Source organism: Danio rerio, chromosome 16 (genome assembly GCF_052040795.2).
Source record: "Danio rerio strain M-AB ecotype USA chromosome 16, GRCz13ab, whole genome shotgun sequence".
Lineage (NCBI taxonomy): Eukaryota > Metazoa > Chordata > Actinopteri > Cypriniformes > Danionidae > Danio > Danio rerio.
The window spans coordinates 52,071,722-52,092,979 of NC_141036.1; the positions used below are offsets into that span (position 1 = coordinate 52,071,722).

General features: G+C 36.8%; 2 protein-coding genes and 1 long non-coding RNA gene across 6 annotated transcripts in view; all 3 read left to right on the plus strand.

Annotated features, from left to right (window-relative positions):
* The window catches only part of LOC147840416 (uncharacterized), a 976,031-nt gene that overhangs the window by 361,857 nt on the left and 592,916 nt on the right, over nucleotides 1-21,258 (plus strand). The gene's annotated exons all lie outside the window — the stretch shown is intronic.
* Nucleotides 1-21,258, plus strand: part of bola1 (bolA family member 1) — a 77,537-nt gene that overhangs the window by 21,842 nt on the left and 34,437 nt on the right. For all 4 annotated transcript variants that reach the window (XR_015510389.2, XR_015510390.1, XR_015510392.1 and 1 more), the window contains exons 4-5: nucleotides 8,416-8,519; nucleotides 20,195-20,264. The gene's annotated coding sequence lies outside the window, so the exon portion shown is untranslated. The remainder of the gene's footprint in view (nucleotides 1-8,415; nucleotides 8,520-20,194; nucleotides 20,265-21,258) is intronic.
* On the plus strand, nucleotides 8,832-10,802 carry LOC147840420 (uncharacterized). Its single transcript, XR_015512337.1, has 3 exons — nucleotides 8,832-10,030; nucleotides 10,405-10,704; nucleotides 10,776-10,802. It is a non-coding gene; the product is annotated as an uncharacterized LOC147840420 (long non-coding RNA).

The following is a 21,258-nucleotide window of genomic DNA, read 5'->3' on the forward strand; positions in this document are numbered from 1 at the left end:
GGGGATAAACCATCTCCAACCCCACGGCCGAAGCAGCCCGGGAAAGCACGGCTAACATGTCCGCTTCAGGATCTGATTTGACAGCGCTCACCTGCCCGGAGGGGGCGAGCGGGTCCGGATCTTCGTCGGACAGTGAAAGCCCACCCTCCGATGCCGCGGAGGACATCTGATCTCCGGTGTCAGCGAGTGTGAGAGCTACCATCTGGTTAGACGGATCACTCTCACCACCCGAAGCTTGGATGGAGCGCCGTGAGGAGCGAGAGGTCCGCGAGCCCGTGGGCGGCGGATTATCTCCCGCTGAAACCCTCAGATCTGCCCGAGCGCCCGCTGCTTTTTTAGAACAGGAGGCAACTGGGGTGGCTCGCTCTCTTGCGAAAGTTAGCCGCGATCTTAGCTGTGCAACGGTCATGGCATCGCAATGACGACATGAACCGCCCGCGAGCACCGCATTAACATGCTGGACCCCCAAACATGCAATGCAGTGATCGTGTCCATCATCCGGAGCCAGGAAACCCCCGCATCCAGAAACGCACAGTCGGAGCGCCATCCTGAAAAGGACGTGCTGCACGACTGTGTTGCTCTTTTAGGAAAGTTGCAACTATACGCACCGCTCTGGAGGACCGGACCCAAAGAACCGCAGGCAAGGGAGTAACCCAGCTCGACCGTCTGCCACCGCGAAGACCCACTCTGGACCGGGAGACACACTCGTTCGCTCTGAAGTGCTGATCAGCAAGAGGAACCCTCATCGACTCACTCAGAAAGGATCTGAAGCGAAAAGGATGGCGTCTGCTGGCTTCAGGTGTGCTTATATGCTGAGATAATTGCAGATGTCGCACACCTGCGCAAGCTTACGCTGCCAATTAATTTCATTCATTGGCCCGTTCAATACTCTCCAGACAAGCGGCTTCTGATCCGAATCCTCCCCAATGCGTGGATTTTACAAATCAAATCCACTTATAGTGCTGAAGTTCCCCCCGAAGGGGAACCACGCACACTGGATTAACTTTGACTGAGGTTCCGGATGCGCAGCTCAGAGCCGCACACCGCACACCAGACACACACATTAACATGTCATTTAAAATTAAAACTATTCAGATGGTGCTCTGTGGCGCGGCAGAAATATGAGGGGTCCCGAATCGTGGCTGGGCGCTGCGGACAGCCGCCGATTCAAGCGTTGTTGTGTGTACCCAGTGTAAACTAGCATGCAGGTCGCACACCAGAAGCCCCGCTCGGCGTCGCACCACGAATCGACATGCATTTTAGAATTCTACACATAGGTTTCTATCAGGATATACACAACGGCGCTTCAAGTCGCCGGCTGTCGGAAGTGCTGTTGTGTGTACCCTGATAGAAACCTATGTGTAGAATTCCGAAATGCATTGCACGACGCTGCGCATCGCTGAGCTTCTGATGTGCGACCTGCTGGCAAGTTGTTTGAGGGCCATGCACGTGAGGCAACTTGCTCGCACTTTCCAGCTGCACCTATAGTTAAGATCACAGGGAGGTTCAGTGACCGTGAGAAATGCAAACAGCTGAAATTTAAGGTAAGACGCAATGAAAAGTACACATGTTTGCAAACCTACCTAAAGTTACAAACAATAATTCTGATCAGAGCGATCATGTGGTGAATGCTGATCTTGTGTTGAGCCCAGGGCCGGAGTGGGACTCATTTTCAGGCCTGGAGTTTCAAGCCAGACCGGCCCACCTCAGTTCACAACTGATTCCAATTCAGTTAGTAATGGCACTATCACGTCTTTTTCAAGAAAACTGCTGCTTTAGAAATTCAAATGTTCAACAGCCCTAACAGTATTTTATGTCTTAACAATAAAATCGAAAAAAAAAAAAATTTTCATGGGAAATTCGATCACAGGTCTGTGACATTGAATTGCAATGTGCTTACCACTGGACCACATTGGCGCTATTACAATGAGAGTAAACAATAACTAATGACTTGCGACCCTTAAGACACAGCACTACTTTCTTTTGATGGCTCAATCTTTTTCTCCTATTTTTAGATTTCTGATCAAGTAATGTCAGATTTATTAATGTAGTGAATCATTTGATTTTCATTGAGCAGGTGTTTTATTCATTTTATTCGAATTCTTATATTCACTAAGGTGCCGCTGTTTGGGGTCGATAGTTGCATTACATCATCATCATTAACGTTAGTTAACCTGCAGGCTGCATTTTTCTCACGGGGCTGCGAGAAAATAAATAAAAAGAGCGGCACTACGGTAAAATAATGATTAAAAAGAGTAAAGCTATGGTCAAATAAATAAATAGAAGAAAAAAGTGTAACTGCTGAGAGTGCAAGCAGCTAGGGACACCGGCCCTCGCGGCCAAAAAACAGACCGGCCCACCGGGAATTCTCCCGGTCCTCCCGATTAGCCAATCCGGGCCTGGTTGAGCCCAGTGAGCCTTACATCTAAAAACAGCACAAGGGTGTTCCTTTAGTGACATCACTTTGACTCTCACTGAAAATGGCTGACGTGAAACAACAAACTGAGGATATGGTGATACACGCCTGTTAATCAATATTGGTGGGCGGGAGATCCGCACTCCTACGTCAAGTTGCGGTCGATCTTAAACAGAAATTTAACTGACTAAAAGAAACTTTGCAAGTACATGTCAACTTGCACTAACCCTTACCACAACCCCTACCTAACAGTCTACTTATAATCTAAGATGCAATGCAACTTAAATTCAACTAAAATACATTAAAGGGACCTTCAAAATAAAGTGATTCCAAACAATCCTTTAAAAAATGAACACATTGTCACTTTCCGACACTAATGTGCTTCTTTTGTACAGCCCGGTGTAAAAACACACGAGTTTGCATTGTTTTATTTCAAACAAAGAGTTGAAACAGTGCTTTTCAGAGAGGATTGATTGTTTATCCGTTTTATTTAGAGGCAAAGCAGACAATCAGATTTAAGGTGAGAGTAATAGCTCATTAAGTCTTCTTAATTTGAAGGATTTGTTTTTTTGTCCGGCTGCTCGGCAAACGAATGAGACCAGTGAAAGAGAGGAAAGACAAAGCTGAAGCGGGGAGGACAATATCCTTGTGTGGGTGAATTAGTTACACTCGGTAGTCCAAGTATTCAAAGCAGAGAGGAGATCAGCAGGGATTAAGACAAAGTCCACACAGGTGGGCGATGGGGGTCACATGACAGGACATTACCTCGTTTGGGACATTAGCAGAGTGGGACAGGAGGATATTTGAGTGTTATTTAATGATGTGGCTCATGGTGAAACTCGACCCGAAGCATGCATAGCTAATAAAAACAACAAAAGACCTGTAAATCTGGACTAAAATGCAGTTAAAATACAATATCTGTTTTAAAATGCAGGCAAATCTACAGGAAAAGTTCATGAAAATGAGATCGTGTTTAAAATGGTTTGATATTTTCACAAATGACAAGTAACACCTTGGATTAACATGAAATTATGTTTATATATATATATATATATATATATATATATATATATATATATATGTGTGTGTGTGTGTGTGTGTGTATATATGTATGTATATATATATATATATATATATATATATATATATATATATATATATATATATACATACATATATATATATATATATATATATATATATATATATATATTATTTTATTTTATTTTTTAAATCATTTATTCATACAGTAATTCAGTCACTTCCTGTTGTATTTTAACATCTACAATATTATTTATTAAGCAATTTGATATAATACCATGTAATTTTCTCATGTATGAAGAATTTTTAAAATCTACCATCTAATTGTATTTATTTACTCATTTATTTGGTATTTTAGCACAGTTGTATAATTGTCTTTTAATGTCTAATATAGAATTTTTATTTATTTGCATATTTGTTTTATTATTTATTTTAATGTGAACCAAATACATTTTTTTAATCATTTTTCTTTTAACATCCACCATATAATTAACAAATTCATGAATATTTACATGCAAACAATGTAACAATATAATTTATTTATATCACATGTATGTATATACATTATTTTATTTTATACAGCAGTTCAATCCCTTCATTTTGTATTTTACCATCTACAATATTATTTACTTTTATTATTTTAATAAATATATAATTAATTAAAATTATTATTAATTTTATTATTTAGTATTTTATTACATACCAAGTAACTCTCTTTCTTTAAGTATTTAGGAATTTTTAAGTCTACCCTTAGAATTGCATTTATTTATTCATTTATATTGTATTTTAGTACCATTTATTCAGTCATCGTGTCTTATAATATCTATTAAATGCGTCTGTCACTTATTATTTTAATAGCTACTGCATTATTCTATGTATTCATTTAATTAATTTATCTTTTAATGTCTACGCTGATACTTATTTATTAATATATGTATTTACATATCTTCTAAATAATTCAGATGTTCTGCATGATAGACCTGAGCAATCATTCATGCTTTTTATCTACAAACCTTGCAGCATGACTTCGAAGCTAGGGTTAAACATTCAATAAAATGACCTGAATTATTAAAGACAACCCAAACACAGTTGAAGTCAGAATTATTAGCCCCCCCTGTATATATTTTTCCCCCGATTTCTTTTTAACGGAAAGACAGCATAATAGTATTCATAACTAATTTCTAATAACTGATTTATTTGAACTTTAACATGATGACAGTACAAAATATTTGACTAGATGTTTTTAAGATATTAACATTCAGTGACATTTAAAGGCTTTATTTGGTTAGTCAAATTAGGGTAATTAGGCAAATTATTATATCACAATGGTTTGTTCTGTAGACATATAAAATATTGCTTAAGACGGCTGATAATGCTGACCTTAAAACTGTTTTAAAACAAATAAAATCTGCTTTTATTCTAGCCCAAATAAAACAAATCAGACTTTCTCCAGAAGAAAAAATATTAACAAAAATGCTGTGAAAAATGCATTGTTCTGTTAAACATAATTTGGGAAATATTTGAAAAAAAATTCACAGGAGGGCTAATCATTTAGGCTTCAACTGTATGTTGCCGTATATAACTCCAATTATTTAGAGCAGTCCTCACTGCACGCTGAACCCCAGGTCAAAGTAACACCGCCTAGCCGAATGGCCTTTAAATACCACCATTTTAGCGAAATCTAGTTCTACAAGCACACTTCGTATAAGCACAAAAGCCCAGCGGTGACCCCTATTTGAATAAAGAGCAGCCAAACTGTGACTGTCCAGAATTGCGACGAAGAAGAAGAAAATAAAATGGTGATGGTTTCTAATTCCCCTTATTAACTTTGACCCCAAAGAGCCCAAGATAATGTTCTTCACCTGGAAATCTGGCACTCGGGGTCTAATTGTGTAAACGCTGGACAGACGCGCAGGTCATCTGCTCAAAACAGGCCAGAGAATGGAGGGTTAATCTGCGGACCTCCAGATGCTGAAAAGAGTCAAAAGCGGCCGGGACAAAAAAACATGATCTATTGTTTGCTGTGTCAGCTCGCGGTGATATATTCTATCCGATGCGCATGGACAAAACGGATCTGTGATTATATGAGCGCCTCACTCTCTCTCCGTTCGCGTCCGCTAAAGAAGCTCTGGACACCAGGCCGTTTGACCTCTGGGTCTTCTGGTCTTTGTTCCCGATGCCCTCTGCTTTTCACCCTCCTCTGAACCCGAGGCTCCAGCGTTCCCTCTCAAAATACAGAGACGGGGGCCCGCCGCTTTATTTTCATTAGTGCTTTAAAAGCGGCCCTTTGAGAGAGCGTAAAAGGACAAACGAAAGAAAGCGTTAATGTGACGATTAGCGGTAAGATTAAACGTTTGAGCAAATAAACCTGGAAGTTAGCTGAGGGTTTACTGTATTTTACTCTCAAGTTCATACATGGTGTGAGAGTCGAGTTCTAGAAGTAAAATCAGTTAGTTCAGCTTTTTTTTTAAACCCATCATTTCATTAATTAATTTTCCTTCAGCTCAGTCCCTTATTTATCAGCGATTGCCACAGCGGAATGAACCGCCAACTAATACTGCATATGTTTTACACAGTGGATGCCCTTCCAGCCCCAACCCAGTACTGGAAAACATACACTCTCTCAATCACATATACATACACTACGTCCAATTTTGTTCGTCCAATTTACCTATAGTGCATGTCTTTGGACATTAGGGGAAACCAGAGCACCTGGAGAAAACCCATGCGAACGCGAGGAGAACATGCAAATCCCAGACAGAAATGCAAACTGGCCCAGCCGGGACTCCTTCTTGCTGTGAGGCAACAGTGATCCGCCCGCATCATTGTATCTTAATTGAATTTGTGCTAAAAAACTGCATTACCCATGATGCCATTCCACCAATTACAGAGTCTCAGAGTGTAGTGCACTGAAAGAGATCTTTAGCTCCGCCCACTCCATTCAAGAACAGTAAACAAGCAGGTTTCGCATGCTCCTAAATTAATTGCATGTATATATGTGCATATTGTGCAATAAACTTGAAATACTGTATATTGTTTCCATAGTGACATTCAACTTTAAGTCATAAATTAAGTTTTTTATTTATCTGTCATTTTGTATTTGATTGGCCCTGGGGTTTATTTTCATTAGAGCTTTACAACTGGGACTTTGAGAGTGTGTAAAAAGCCAAAAGAAAGAAAGGTTTGATGTGCCAGTTAGGGGTAATGCAACATTTGGGCAAATAAACCTGAAGGTTGGCTGAGGGTTTACTGTATTTCAGACTCAAGTTTTTACATACTATGAGAGTCGGGTTCTAGAAGTAAAAACTCTATTAATTTAGCTTTTTTAAACCCATTAAATCTTAATTAAATTTGTGCAAAAACAAAACAAAACACATTACCAATATAATGCCGTGCAGAAAATTTCACTAATCCCAGTCTTAGTATGTAAAATGCACCAAAAGAGAGGTTTAGTTCTGCCCACTCCATTGAAGAACAGTAAACAAGCAGGTCACTTTCAAATTACTTATATGTTTAAACGCATATTGTGCAATAAATTTAAAATATATTGTTTCAATAGTGACAACCAACTGAAAATTAAGTTATAAATGTTATAAAATGTTATATAAAAGTTTTATCTGTCATTTTTAATTGATTGGCCCTGTGGTTTATTTCATCAGTGCTTTAAAACGAGGTCTTTGAGATCGTAAAAGGCCAAATGTAATATAGCCTTAATGTGGCGATTAGAGGTTAGATTAAACGTTTTAGCAAATAAACCTGGAGGTTGACTGAGAGTTTACTGTATTTTACTCTCAAAGTCATATATAGTTTGAAAGTCGGGTTTAAGAAGTAAAAAGTCAATTAGTTCAGCTTTTTTCAAACCCACCATTTCATTCATTTGTTCATAGATGTGCATAGTTTGCAACAAGCTTTACATATATAATGTTTCTATAGTGACAACCAACTTAAAATGGAGGCTTTAATTAAGTTTTATATTTCTCTGTCGTTTTAATTGATTGGCCCTGTGGTTTATTTTTATCAGTGATTTAAAATGAGAACGTAGAAGGCCAAATTTGGCAATTCACCTGGATGACGCAATGACAGTCATATTGCGCCAGACAGCACACCACACACCATCTGATCGGTGGAGAGAAGATAGAGTGATGAAGGCAATTATGATATAGGGATGGTTGCCATGATGGACAAGGGCCAGTGGGCAAATCTGGCCAGAATACCGGTGTTAAACCCCAACTATTTTTTGAAGGACATCTTGTTTTTTTTTTACGACCACAGAGAGTCAGGACCTCAGTTTAAAATCTCATCCGAAAGACATTGCTCATCCAGTAAAGAGTCCCCTTCATTATACTGGGTCGTTAGGACCGACACAGAACGCAGGTTGAGCACCCCCTGCTGGTCTTACTAACACCACTTCTGGGAGCAACCTAGCTTTCCCATGTGGTCTCCCATCCTGGTAGTGTGCGGCCATGTGAGAGTTGCAGAGGGCTAGCTGCCTGTTTTACTGCATTACTTCTCAAGTTGAGCACACAATATGCTTTTCTGATCAGATTGGCTTGCCGAAAAAGTGTGCAGGCATTAGTGCACATCAATGGGTTAAAGTTAAGGGTTCTGAATAGGAGATTTCACAGTTATGCGGTTATTAATTTTCTGGCATCTGTGGCTCCTTGAAGAGTATTTGTATTGTATTGTGTGTATTTATATAGTGCATTTATTGTGTTTTGTGTACACCCAATGTGCTTCACAATCATGGGTGGGGGTCCACACCACCACCAGTGTATTTAACAAAAAAATGTAAAGAGTATTTAACAGAACATCTCCATTCCACAGAAAAATAGACTTTATAGTGGAAAAATATCTTTAGATTATTAAATTCTTCCCACTATTATAAAACATTTAGCAGAGTTTAACAGAAAAGTTCCTCTCACATTTTTAATTGAATTTTAATCTGCTTTTCTGATCAGATGTAGAGACTGTTTGAGTGTTCGGTGGGTTTGGATCTCCTGTTTCTCGCTCTCTCTGCATTGGTGTTGATTTGGAAGAGTTGTGCTCTGGTTACCGCCCTGAGGTGATTCACGCCACACCACAACCCCTGACCCTCAGCATTAAACTTTGCCCTGCACACTTTTTAGACACCACGTAAGCACACAGAACACACTAGTGCAGGGCCATTCAATTAGTTTGTCATGAGGGCCCGTTCATGAAAACGAAGGGCCGGAGAGACTTGCTATATGAGAGATAACACAACTGGATATAAGAGCCCATATGCTGTATTGTGCCTTAAAACACCCACGTTGGCTTTTTCTTCATTAAAATGTTAATATATTGTATTTTAAAACATATATCAGTGCATTATAGAACAGACTTTTTTTTTTTTTTTACAAACATTCAAACGTATTTCAGAGCACAACAAAAGCAGTTTTCCTACATTCAGACACATTCATATGTTTTTTTTTTAACTGCATAATAATTAGGGATGCAACAATTATAAATTTTGGTTGTACGATTATATAGTCTGAAGAATAATTATGGTTTCACGGTTATCACGTCTAATGTAAATTCAAGCTTAATATTAGGTAAGTAGCTATTTAGATTAACTGTTGTTGCCATCTACATTCATGCATACATAATCATTTTAATAATAATTTGTCTAACATATCTTTTGTTTACATTGCACTGAAAGGCACGTACAACTCTCATTGTGAGATGTTTTCTACAGCGTGCGCCCGGAAAGATGCGCGCATATTTTCATATATTCTTACATTAGATATAACAAACTTGCAAGCGGAAAAGACGTGATATGGGAACGGCCGCTGCTATAGTCAATCCGATGTGCGTGCGTATTAGCCTCAGTGTACATACTTGAAACTTCAGACTAGTGCACAGTTGGCAACTTGGCATAACTTTGTTTAATTGCAGCAGTTTCGTTTTGTTCTGTGCAACAGACATGCGGCTTAGAAGCCTTTACGTTTTAATTAACTGTGATGAATTAAAGCGCAGTTAATTGTAAAATCGGCTAAATGTTGCATCCCTATTGACGATATCAATGCATAGTACACAAAGCCTTTTCTACAAACACATTTAAATGTTTTCAGCTGCCCACGGCACTCGCTTATGGTGACTCACGCTCTGCGCAGCTTTCAACTGCAGCTCATGCTGTATTGAACAGATGTGCATCACTTATAAAGCGGTCGTTTTTCGACTGAACTAAATTTATTTTTGATGTCTTGGTTTCACTATTTGGAGGGCCGGAACAAATTGTCTCGGGGGCCGGGTTCCACACACAGACCCCCAATTGGATAGCCCTGCATTAGTGCAATGGTTGAGAAGGGTCTGACTGCAAAGTTGCACTTGCATCTTCAGGCTTGCACTCTTGGGCTCAGGCACCCACGCTTCCTATGCAAGTGACGTCATTTACAATCGACACCTGCACCTGTCACGTTACTTGAAATCAACACAAATAAACCATAAGTAAGTTTCCAGTTTGTTTGCTATGACAGTGACGACATCAAATAATTCTAAGTACAAGTTGTACACCATGACAGACCCCTCTACCCCCCCACCCCCGAAAAGCAGTTAGTATTCATTCATTCATTTTTTTGTCGGCTTAGTCCCTTTATTAATCCCGGGTCGCCACAGCGGAATGAACCGCCAACTTATCCAGCAAGTTTTTACGCAGCGGATGCCCTTCCAGCAGCAACCCATCTCTGGGAAACATCCACACACACATTCACACACTACGGACAATTTAGCCTACCCAATTCACCTGTACCGCATGTCTTTGGACTGTGGGGGAAACCGGAGCACCCGGAGGAAACCCACGCGAAGGCAAGGAGAACATGCAAACTCCACACAGTAACGCCAACTGAGCCGAGGTTCAAACCAGCGACCCAGCGACCTTCTTGCTGTGAGGCGACAGCACTACCTACTGCGCCACTGCCTCGTTCAGTTAGTATTCATCATATGATTATATGCTTTGATGTAAATTTACCAAAGCAGGCTACTATTAACATTCATACCAGCAAAGCTTGTTATTTATTTATATCAACTATCAGGTCTAAATATAAACACAACGTATTCTTCCACAGTTATAAATAAAAAAGCACCAGGCAAATTTGAATTTTAGTTTTTATTTTAAAGATTTCAAGGAGTTTTATTATTACAACTAACAGTAACACATTATGGCCTTAATCAATGATTCTTGAATGACTTGGGGAAACTATTCTTTATAACTATTCTCGGTAAGTTAGCACGTCTGCGCAGGAGTGCATCCATATGAAATCACAGTTGCAGCACAGCTTCAACAGTCTCTACATGATCCCAGCTCAGTTTTATAGGTCCTCCAAACATAATGTCAAGATCGACTGAATAAGGGAACGTCTCGCTTAACGGAAAAAAAGCGACACTGATGATGTGTAACATTACTGCAAAGCTGTTGTACGGCAAGCATTTGTGGTTCGTTGTGATCTGTTTACGCAACTATAGCAACTGTGGCGCCCGTCGCCGTATGTTGCCTGAAACTACAGTGAAACGCGTAGAAAAAAAGGCACTTGAGTAAGGGTGACAGATAAGAAGTCTGTTGCAATGATCTTAATGAAATCAGTTACTTCAGAGGTTTTTCCACCTAAGGGACACCCTTAAGTTAAATTACCGTAGGACTTTTATGCAAGTGGCCACAGGTGGCGATTGTAAATGACGTCACTTGCAGAGGAAGGGCGGTTGCCTGAGCGTGCAAATCTGAGTGTGCAAGCCTGGAGGTGCAAGTGCAAATCTGCAGCCAGACTCTATTGCAGAGGTTGAGTTCTGGAAGTCAAAACTCTCCATAACGAAACCCTTTAAAGACAGACCTGTTCTGATCTTTGATGTTGTTAGTCGATTGCATATGCTTTTGTTTGTGTTAATTAAACTGACTTAAAAATAATTATTTGCATACAAACTACACTACCCATAATGCTTTACAGAAACCTCCACCAATCAGAGAGGCACAGCGAGCAAACTGCATAATGTTCAATGGGTTTGGATCTCCTGTTTCTCGCTGTCTGCGTTACTGTCGGTTCGGTTAGTGTTACCGCCCTGAGGTGGTTCACACCATACCACAACCTCTGACCCACAGCATTAAACTTAGGCACATTGCTTGCCCTGCACACTTTTTAGACACCACATAAGCACACTAGAGCAATGGTTAGGTGCTAAAAGTTTAAACTCTCTATAATGAACTGATTGACAATTACTGATAAACTATTAAAGACTATCTGTTGCCATCTTTGATATTGTTAATTGATTGTAAATGGTTTTGTTTTTGTTAATTAAACTGATATAAAAACAGTTTGCATACAAACTACGCTACCCATAATGCTTTACAGAAACCTCCATCAATCAGAGAGGCATGTCATGCAAATTGCATAATGTTCAATGGGTTTGGATCTCCTTTTTCTCGCTGTCTGTGCATTAGAGTTGCTTTGGTTAATGTTACCGCCCTGAGGTAGTTCACACCATACCACAACCTCTGACCCTCAGCATTAAGCTTTGACACCTAACACCATTGGTGAATAATAATTCATATGAATCATCCACACTTTAAACATAGAAAGCACATAGCCTTTTAATGACTGTCAATAACTGATAAACATTTAAAGATAGATCGGTTGTGAGGTTGTTAATTGGTTGTATATGCTCCTGTTCACATAATTCAGCCTATATGAATTTGTGCAGGAAAACTACATTACCCATAATGCTGGAAAGAAACTTACATCAATCAGAGTCACAACAAGCATGCCAAAAGAGATTTTAGATCCACCCACTCCCATTAAAAACCATGATTTAAATAAATCTAGGGAGAGAGAGCAATGAACACAAAATATATTGTTTCTATACACTATCTGACAAAAGCCTAGACGTCAATTCCAGTTGTAAGAGCAACAAATAATGACTTGACTTCTAGTTGATCATTTGGAAAAGTGGCAGAAGGTAGATTTTTCTAATGAATCATCTGTTGAACTGCCTCTCAATCATCACACATACTGCAGGAGACCTAATGGAACCCGCATGAATCCAAGATTCTCATAGAAATCAGTCAAGTTTGGTGAAGAAAAGATCATGGTTTGGGGTTACATTCAGTATGGGGGCGTGCGGGAGATATGTGCTGCCAATTACATTACAAACCACAGGAGAGGGCAAATTCTACAGCAGGAAAGCGCTCCTTCTCATACTTCAACCTCCTTATCAAAGTTCCTGAAAGCAAAGAAGGTCAAGGTGCTCTAGGATTGGCCAGCCCAGTCACCAGACATGAACATTATTGAGCATGGCTGTGGTAAGATGAATGAGGAGGTATTGAACATGAATTCAAAGAATGTTGATGAACTCTGGGAATCCTGCAAGAATGCTTTCTTTGCCATTCCCGATGACTTTATTAATAAATAAGTGATTTTAGTCATTGCAGAGATGTATGGATGCAGTCCTCCAAGCTCATGGGAGTCATACACAGTATTCATTCTTTTTCCACTGCAGCATGACTTTATATTCTATATACTGGAAATTATTTCTGTTAATTGACAAGACTTTTGTCTAAGCTAAGTCATACCTTACTGTCCTAGTTAAATAATTAAAAATCAAGGCATAATCATATTTTATTTTCGTCAAATAAGCGTACTCTAGAGGCCTTTGATCAAATGATCAACTAGAAGTCAAGTTATTATTTGTTGGATAGGCGACAAGACTTTAGTCAGGTAGAGGACACTGTAAAAAAATTTTTGTAGAATCTACAGAAACGTAGTTTGACAGAAACTTACTGTAAATCAATTACAGCAAAAATACTTTTTTTACATTTACAGCACAATTTATCTTGCTGTATTTATATTTACAGATTTGTATGTATATCCTAAAATATAAAATGTATAGTAATTTTCTCAATGCAACTTTAAAATACAAAGTAACATACTGCATAACTGTCCTACAGTAAAATACAGCTCATATTAAACTCAAATAAGGTGTAGCTTTCGTAAATCGTTTACAGTGTAAGTACAAACGACAAACTTTAAAGGAATATTGTCGTATTTCCCAATTGTTTCGTGTAATTTGATTGTATTATTTAAGGTGACACGGTGGCTCAGTGGTTAGCACTATCGCCTCACAGCAAGGAAGTCGCTGGTTTAAGTCCTGGCTGCATCAGTTGGCATTTCTGTGTGGAGTTTGCATGTTCTCCCCATGTTTGTGTGGGTGCTCCGGTTTCCCCCACTGTTCAAAGACATGCGCTATAGGGGAATTGGGTAAACAAAATTGGCCTTGTGTGAATGTGAGAGTGTATGGGTGTTTCCCAGTACTGGGTTGCAGCTGGAGAGGCATCTGCTGCATAAAACATACTGGAATAGTTGGCGGTTCATTCAGCTGTGGTGACCCCTGATATATAAGGGACTAAGCCGAAGGAAAATAAATATTTGTATTATTCGTAATGCCTAATACACTTGCATTGTATCTCTAAAAAATATATTTAGTACCTTCCGGAAGTACTTTTGCCTTTATGTCTGTTTTAAATCAAAATTATTATGTGATTTTTCTCTTAGGTTAGTTTGGTTAATGAATTATAATGCTAAAACTGTGATTTTATTGAAACATATTGGTGGAAAATGAATAGGAAATATCAAAATGTAGAATTTAAAAATATTGTTAGTGTTGTTATTATTATGAAGGACATATTATTATTTAGAGGATGGCATTATGTTAGCAAATGTTCCAAAATATCCAATATTTTTACTTGGTTATCCATAGCTTTCACATTCAGAACACATTTTAAATGTTAGGACGTAAACATTAGGACGTGACTGTGAAGCTTCTTGAACGCTTGCAAAATAGATAAACAGCCAATCTCGGAAAAGCCTCCTCATCCTTCACAGACAGACACACACAAACCAAACCTCCCCACATTCATGGCTTTTTGTTTGGGCTCGTTTGACCATAAAACATCCTGCAATGACCAGCAGAAATGCATCTTGCTCTTTGACTTGCTCTTCTTAAGTGCACTATCTGAGCAGCTTTCTGACAGCCTGCAATCTTCTTGCTGGCGTTACACCTGAGGCTCAACTGCTTGGCTGACAGCTCTACGAGCGGCTGAGATGCTTAAACCGGGTCACTGATAATACCAAAGAGTAAGATTTTTAGAGAAGAGCTGTTGCAGGGGTTCATTGCAACGACCCTTAGTCCAGTTAGATGCCATAGTTGATGTATTAATTTAGTAGAATGTTTAGGGAAGAAAGTGAAGTTTTAGTGTAATGTTTCTCAACCACATTCCTGGAGGACTACTAGCTTTGCACATTTCCAAACACAGGTAATTCAGATCACCAGTTTATTAGCAGAGACAAAACCTGTAATGGTTGTGATCAACAGGAGACATCCAAAACATGTAGTGTTGATGGTCTTTCAGGAATGTGGTTGAGAAAACTGTTCTGGTTCTGTTCTAGTGTTCTATTTGGAAGATGTGACCTGTTGTTATGTTGTCACCACCAATATTTGGAAATTTGAGCAAGAAAGGCTGTAAAAAAATGCCTTTATTGTTTATAGTCCACATGAAATCAAAATGTATAATGTTTAATTTGTTAGCACACATTGTTATTCCTTTGGTGAACAATTCATCCATGCAAGTTAATCCACTGATTTAATTAAAATTTTTTTTTAGTAAACTTCAATCCATATCTGAACATTTGCTTCTACGTTTGGAGAAGCAGTTCTTCTCTGTTGAAGTCAGTTTGACAGCTTCAGCCCCAATAATCAATAAAGGTCCAGTGAAATTAAAACAATACAATTTTAGATGTTAGTTTCAGTCTGTCAGTGACAAAATTCGTATGCCCATCTCTTACAGTTAGTTTGCTACAAGGGAATGATGACCTAAACATAGCCCCGCCCCCTACTCAATATTCTGTTTCAGTTGGAAGTTCATCAACATACTGAAATAAAACTCTCAGCAACTTCCAGTGGACTTTAATATTTTTGAAACCTTTTCACACTATTTGTGATGATATAGATGACATCATATTCAGGGCCGGATTAGGAACACATTGGGCCCTGGGGATTTAGCAAATTCAAGGGCTCTCCTTTTAATATATATATATATATATATATATATATATATATATATATATATATATATATATATATATATATATATATATATATATATATATATATATATATATATATAGTTGTTGTTATCTTGTTATTATTATTAAATTTACTATTATCTAATTTTCCACCATTTGAATTATATTTGATTATTATATATTTTTTTCTATTTTAATAAAATAGTCCTGCAAGTATACAAAATTAAGTTAAAGTTCAAACAGGCTGCAATATTCAGCAAAACAAAAAAACATTTGCAATACTTCCTAAATTAGTGCTTAATAATAAATACTTTAAATAAAGGTTTACCTTTAAAAAGGTTATTTAGTTGGCCATAAATGACTAATGACAGAATATCTTTAAAATCCATGCATCTAATATTCAAAATAGCTTATTGTGGTCTTTTGAGTTACAGAAGGCTAGCCTCCTTATTTATTTATTTATTGTTTGTATGTTTGCTTGTTTGCTTGCATCAGATATACTGTTTAATGAAAGCTAGCCCTAAAATTTTATTGCTCCATATTATTACTGTCGTTTTCATAAAAGGGGCAAAGTTAACATTCATTAAAAAAAGTTTGCTTTCTAATTGGTTCTGTTAGACTCACTGTACGGCATAACCGAGTTTACTTGAGATAGATACTCAGCAACAATAGATATTTTGAAAACTGCTTGTGTAGGCTATTTGATTTGTTCACACTGTCTCGGTCATACCTGCCAACACTCGTTTTTTCCGGCAGTTCCCCCCATATTTCAGACCCATCTCCCGTATTGTTTTGTCTCCCGGAAAACTCCCGAAATAAGGGACAGCCCTGGGAAAATTGGGACATCTGATTACCCTTATAGGTGACTAAAACAGGGCTATTCAATATTCTGATTAAGCTACAGCCATTCTAAGCCCCATACCTAACCCCTAAACCCAACCATCATTAAGGAATGAGCAAATCGTAGGGATGTGACAAGATCTTGTATGACGGGATCTTGCTAAATTAAACCGCAACGAGATTTCTCTTTGAGGGAAAAAGTTGTCTTGTGAGTTGTGATGTTACGATGGAGTGGCAAATTCAGCATTGAAGATTGGAGGCAGGATTGGATTTGAACTGCACACCATGGGCTTTGCACATACCGAGCAACCTGGACTGCCTCTTGTGTTGCACGTCACTCGTTTCTTTTGGCGGGTGTGACCACCAATTACCATTTTCTTTTTACTAAAGTTAAAAAACAGAGGCTACAACAGAGGCTACAACTGCAGCCGCACACATTAACCATGCTTCATAACCCTGCGATGGAATATAGCACTTTAGATATGCTGAAAGTCATAATCGCCATAAATATGGAATTAAGGCATGTGGAGTATTCCTATTTCAGTTGCATTACTGCTTTGCAATATAGACATGCAAAGACCGTAATCAAAGTGAAGGACTTTTATTCGCATTTTGCGACAGGATAAGACGTACACACTTAGCTGTTTGACACTATTCTCTTCACCTACAGAGTCAGTACAGTACCACAGACATACACAACTCTAAGCGTGCGCGCACACATACACATACACACACACACACCATTAACTCCTCGGGACTCATCACATCATCATCACAGAACTCTTTGCTGTTTAGGAAAAACATAAGTTCTCTTTTAATTCAGTGAACAGTATAAAATTACATTAAAACAGCTCTATCCTATCAGTCCTTACTATATCTCACACCCAGTACCTCAGAGTGAGTCACAGGGCATGAATGAAATGTTGCTGAATGAAAGAGAAACTGCTGAAAATTCTTAAACGAAATATCAAAACATTTTATTTTATTTTTTTTAAATTCACATAATAAATCGAACTCCTTTCCACAAATTGAAGTCTGTCAGTGGAGTTTATAGCTAAGCATTTTTGCAGTGTTTGCATGTCTTTATTGCATATAATTCATTAAAATAGAAATAAAATACCATTCATTACAATAATAATGATAAAAAACACCTAAATTGGTTTTTTTTTCAGTTGAATAAAAATCTATTTTCCATTCATATATTAGCAAATATTTTGCTAATATTTAAAATTATATATAAAATACTATTTCCCATTTACATATTAGCAAAATATTTTGCAGTGTTTGCATGTCCCTAATTGCACAGAATTTATTAAAATAGAAGTAAAATAACTTTCATTCAGTTGATTTTAAAAAAAGTACCTAAATAGTTTTGCAATTTGTGATTTATCAACACAATCTGACGGCAATTCGTAACTTTTTTTAATTTGTAAGAATTCGTATGATCTTATTCGTACAATTTAGTATGATTTGCTCATCACCCAATGACGGTTAAGGGCGGGGTTGGGTGCCACGCCTTCTTTTAAAAATCGTACATTTTTGTACGACTGAAAACTTGCGTTTCCTCGTGAGATCAGGCTGGATTTATTCATGTATTTTTTTTTTTAGTTGAATAAAAGAATTCTTTAAAAATAGGTAAAAAAAAATTTACCATATTTACCAAGCATGCCAATATTAGTGGAGAGAACTGTAGAAACAAAATAACCACATATTAGTTTGGAATGGCAGTAAAGAGTAAACTATGACAAAAATAAGTTTAATTTTTGTGAACATTTTCACTAGCGCAGTAACAGTACCCCCACCCCTGGGCCCTTTCAATCGCTTTCAGTGGTAAGAATCAAAATCCCAAAGTACTAGTGTTCGCTGACAACAAGAACCATATGTGAGCGTGGCCTACCGAATTTCATCTCGCTCTTTTAAGTGGCTTGCTCCGGGGCGACCAAGTAGGTCAAGAGAATTGACATGAGGTGAAGAGGTTCACAAAAGCGTGAGGAGAAGGTCAACCGTAAAAAATCCCCCCCACTTTGGTGTGGAAAAGGGTGGGACTGGGAAGACAGGAGACATGGAGGCTGAGTTGGAGCGAAACACTCTTGTCAATGTTCTCTGTCGACCCCCAGTCAAAACTGCTCACCCCTGTCGCACCCCTGGCATCTTCTCGCACTTTCTTTGTGTCTTACAGTATGAGGAACCGTCAGAGCCAACAACAGGAAACATGTCCTGACCCACGCTAAACCTCACATGTCAACTGTTGCTTATTGTTCTTCAAGGGATAGTTCACCCAAAACTGAACATCATTTATTTTTCCTCATGTGATTTCTTTCTTTTGTGGAACACAAAAGAAGATATTTTGAAGAATGCTGGTTGCTGGATTTAATTACTAGAATGTTCAGGGGGAAAACTGTTTTGTTTTGTTTTGTTTTGTTTTGTTTTGTTTTGTTTTGTTTTGTTTTGTTTTGTTTTGTTTTGTTTTGTTTTGTTTTGTTTTGTTTTGTTTTGTGTGAATGAACATGGATTCAACTAATAGAATGTTTATGGGAAAACTCTTTTGTTTTGTGTGAATGTACATGGATTCAGTTATTAGAATGTTCAGTGGAATATGTTTAATGTATTTTGTTTAGTTTTTGTTTTTTATTTGTTTTGTTTTAATGTGTTTTGTTTTGTTTTAGTTTTTATTTGTTTTGTTTCAATGTTTTTTGTTTTAATGTGTTTTGTTTTGTCTTCATTTTTGTTTTGTTTTAATTTGTTTTGTTTTGTTTTAATTAGTTTTGTTTTAATGTGTTTTGTTTTGTTTTAATTTGTTTTGTTTTAATTTGTTTAGTTTTGTTTTGATTTGTTTTGTTTTAATGTGTTTTGTTTCGTTTTAATGTTTTGTTTTGTTTTAATTAGTTTTGTTTTGTTTTAATTTGTTTTTTAATTTGTTTTATTTTGTTTTGTTTTAATGTGTTTTGTTTTAATTTGTTTTGTTTTAATGTATTTTGTTTTGTCTTAATTTGTTTTGTTTTGTTTTAATTAGTTTTGTTTTAATGTGTTTTGTTTTGTTTTAATTTGTTTTGTTTTAATTTGTTTAGTTTTGTTTTGATTTGTTTTGTTTTAATGTGTTTTGTTTCGTTTTAATGTTTTGTTTTGTTTTAATTAGTTTTGTTTTGTTTTAATTTGTTTTTTAATTTGTTTTATTTTGTTTTGTTTTAATGTGTTTTGTTTTAATTTGTTTTGTTTTAATGTATTTTGTTTTGTCTTAATTTGTTTTGTTTTGTTTTAATTAGTTTTGTTTTAATGTGTTTTGTTTTGTTTTAATTTGTTTTGTTTTAATTTGTTTAGTTTTGTTTTGATTTGTTTTGTTTTAATGTGTTTTGTTTCGTTTTAATGTTTTGTTTTGTTTTAATTAGTTTTGTTTTGTTTTAATTTGTTTTTTAATTTGTTTTATTTTGTTTTGTTTTAATGTGTTTTGTTTTAATTTGTTTTGTTTTAATGTATTTTGTTTTGTCTTAATTTGTTTTGTTTTGTTTTAATTAGTTTTGTTTTAATGTGTTTTGTTTTGTTTTAATTTGTTTTGTTTTAATTTGTTTAGTTTTGTTTTGATTTGTTTTGTTTTAATGTGTTTTGTTTCGTTTTAATGTTTTGTTTTGTTTTAATTAGTTTTGTTTTGTTTTAATTTGTTTTTTAATTTGTTTTATTTTGTTTTGTTTTAATGTGTTTTGTTTTAATTTGTTTTGTTTTAATGTATTTTGTTTTGTCTTAATTTGTTTTGTTTTAATTTTTTTGTTTTAATTTGTTTTGTGTTTTGTTTTATTTTGTGTTGTTTGTTTTCAAACAGGTTTTCCAGACACTCCATATTGGTCGGATACACAGATAGCCCCGCCTACAAACTCACACGATTGGTTAAGGTATGTTGCTGTTTCTATAATCCCAATCAAACAGTGTTTTTGTTTTGTTTTGTTTTGTTTTGTTTTGTTTTGTTTTGTTTTGTTTTGTTTTGTTTTGTTTTGTTTTGTTTTGTTTTGTTTTGTTTTGTTTTGTTTTGTTTTGTTTTGATAAACATGGTTTGTTGGTTTTGTGTTTTTTTTTTTTTTTTTGTGTATGAACATGGATTCAATAATAGACTGTTCAGGGGGAAATTTGTTTTGTTTTATTTTGTTCCAGTGAATGTTAGTATAAAGTGTGTACTTCATGCACAAAACAATGTCTTCAAACAGGTTTCCCAGACACTCCCTATTGGTCGGACACACAGATAGCCCCGCCTACAAACTGTTTTGTTTTGTTTTGTTTTGTTTTGTTTTGTTTTGTTTTGTTTTGTTTTGTTTTGTTTCGTTTTGTTTTGTTTTGTTTCGTTTTGTTTCGTTTCGTTTCGTTTCGTTTCGTTTCGTTTCATTTCGTTCCGTTCCGTTTCGTTTCGTGTGTTTTTTTTCCAGATAACTCATTAACGCATACTGACCTGGAATTTAAAAAAAATATAATAATTTTTATTATAATAAATTTACATTGTATTTACTTGTATATACATTTTAACTCATTAAATATAGCCTAAAACTGTCACCCGACACTTGACAGTGTCATTTACTGTAAAGAGCTGTCACATCAGACCGTAAAGTGAGAGCCAGTGCTTTTTGGGAGGTGTGGAAAGGGGAGGAGATGTGAAAGGAGGTAAAAGAGAAAGGTGGTGGGTTTTGCTCCTGCTCCTCCTTTTCGTCAGGGGAAAGAGGATGAAACCTGTCATTAGGAAGGTTAAATGAAGAAAGCCCTCAATGGGGAGGCCATTGTGTCGGAGCAGTGAGGAGGGTTAACTCTTTAGTGCCTCAAATAACATGGCTTGCTGCTTTGTGGAGGACTCAAAGAGACAGAGGGGGGCCAAATGGAGGCCCCGGCGCTAGAGAAAGGCCC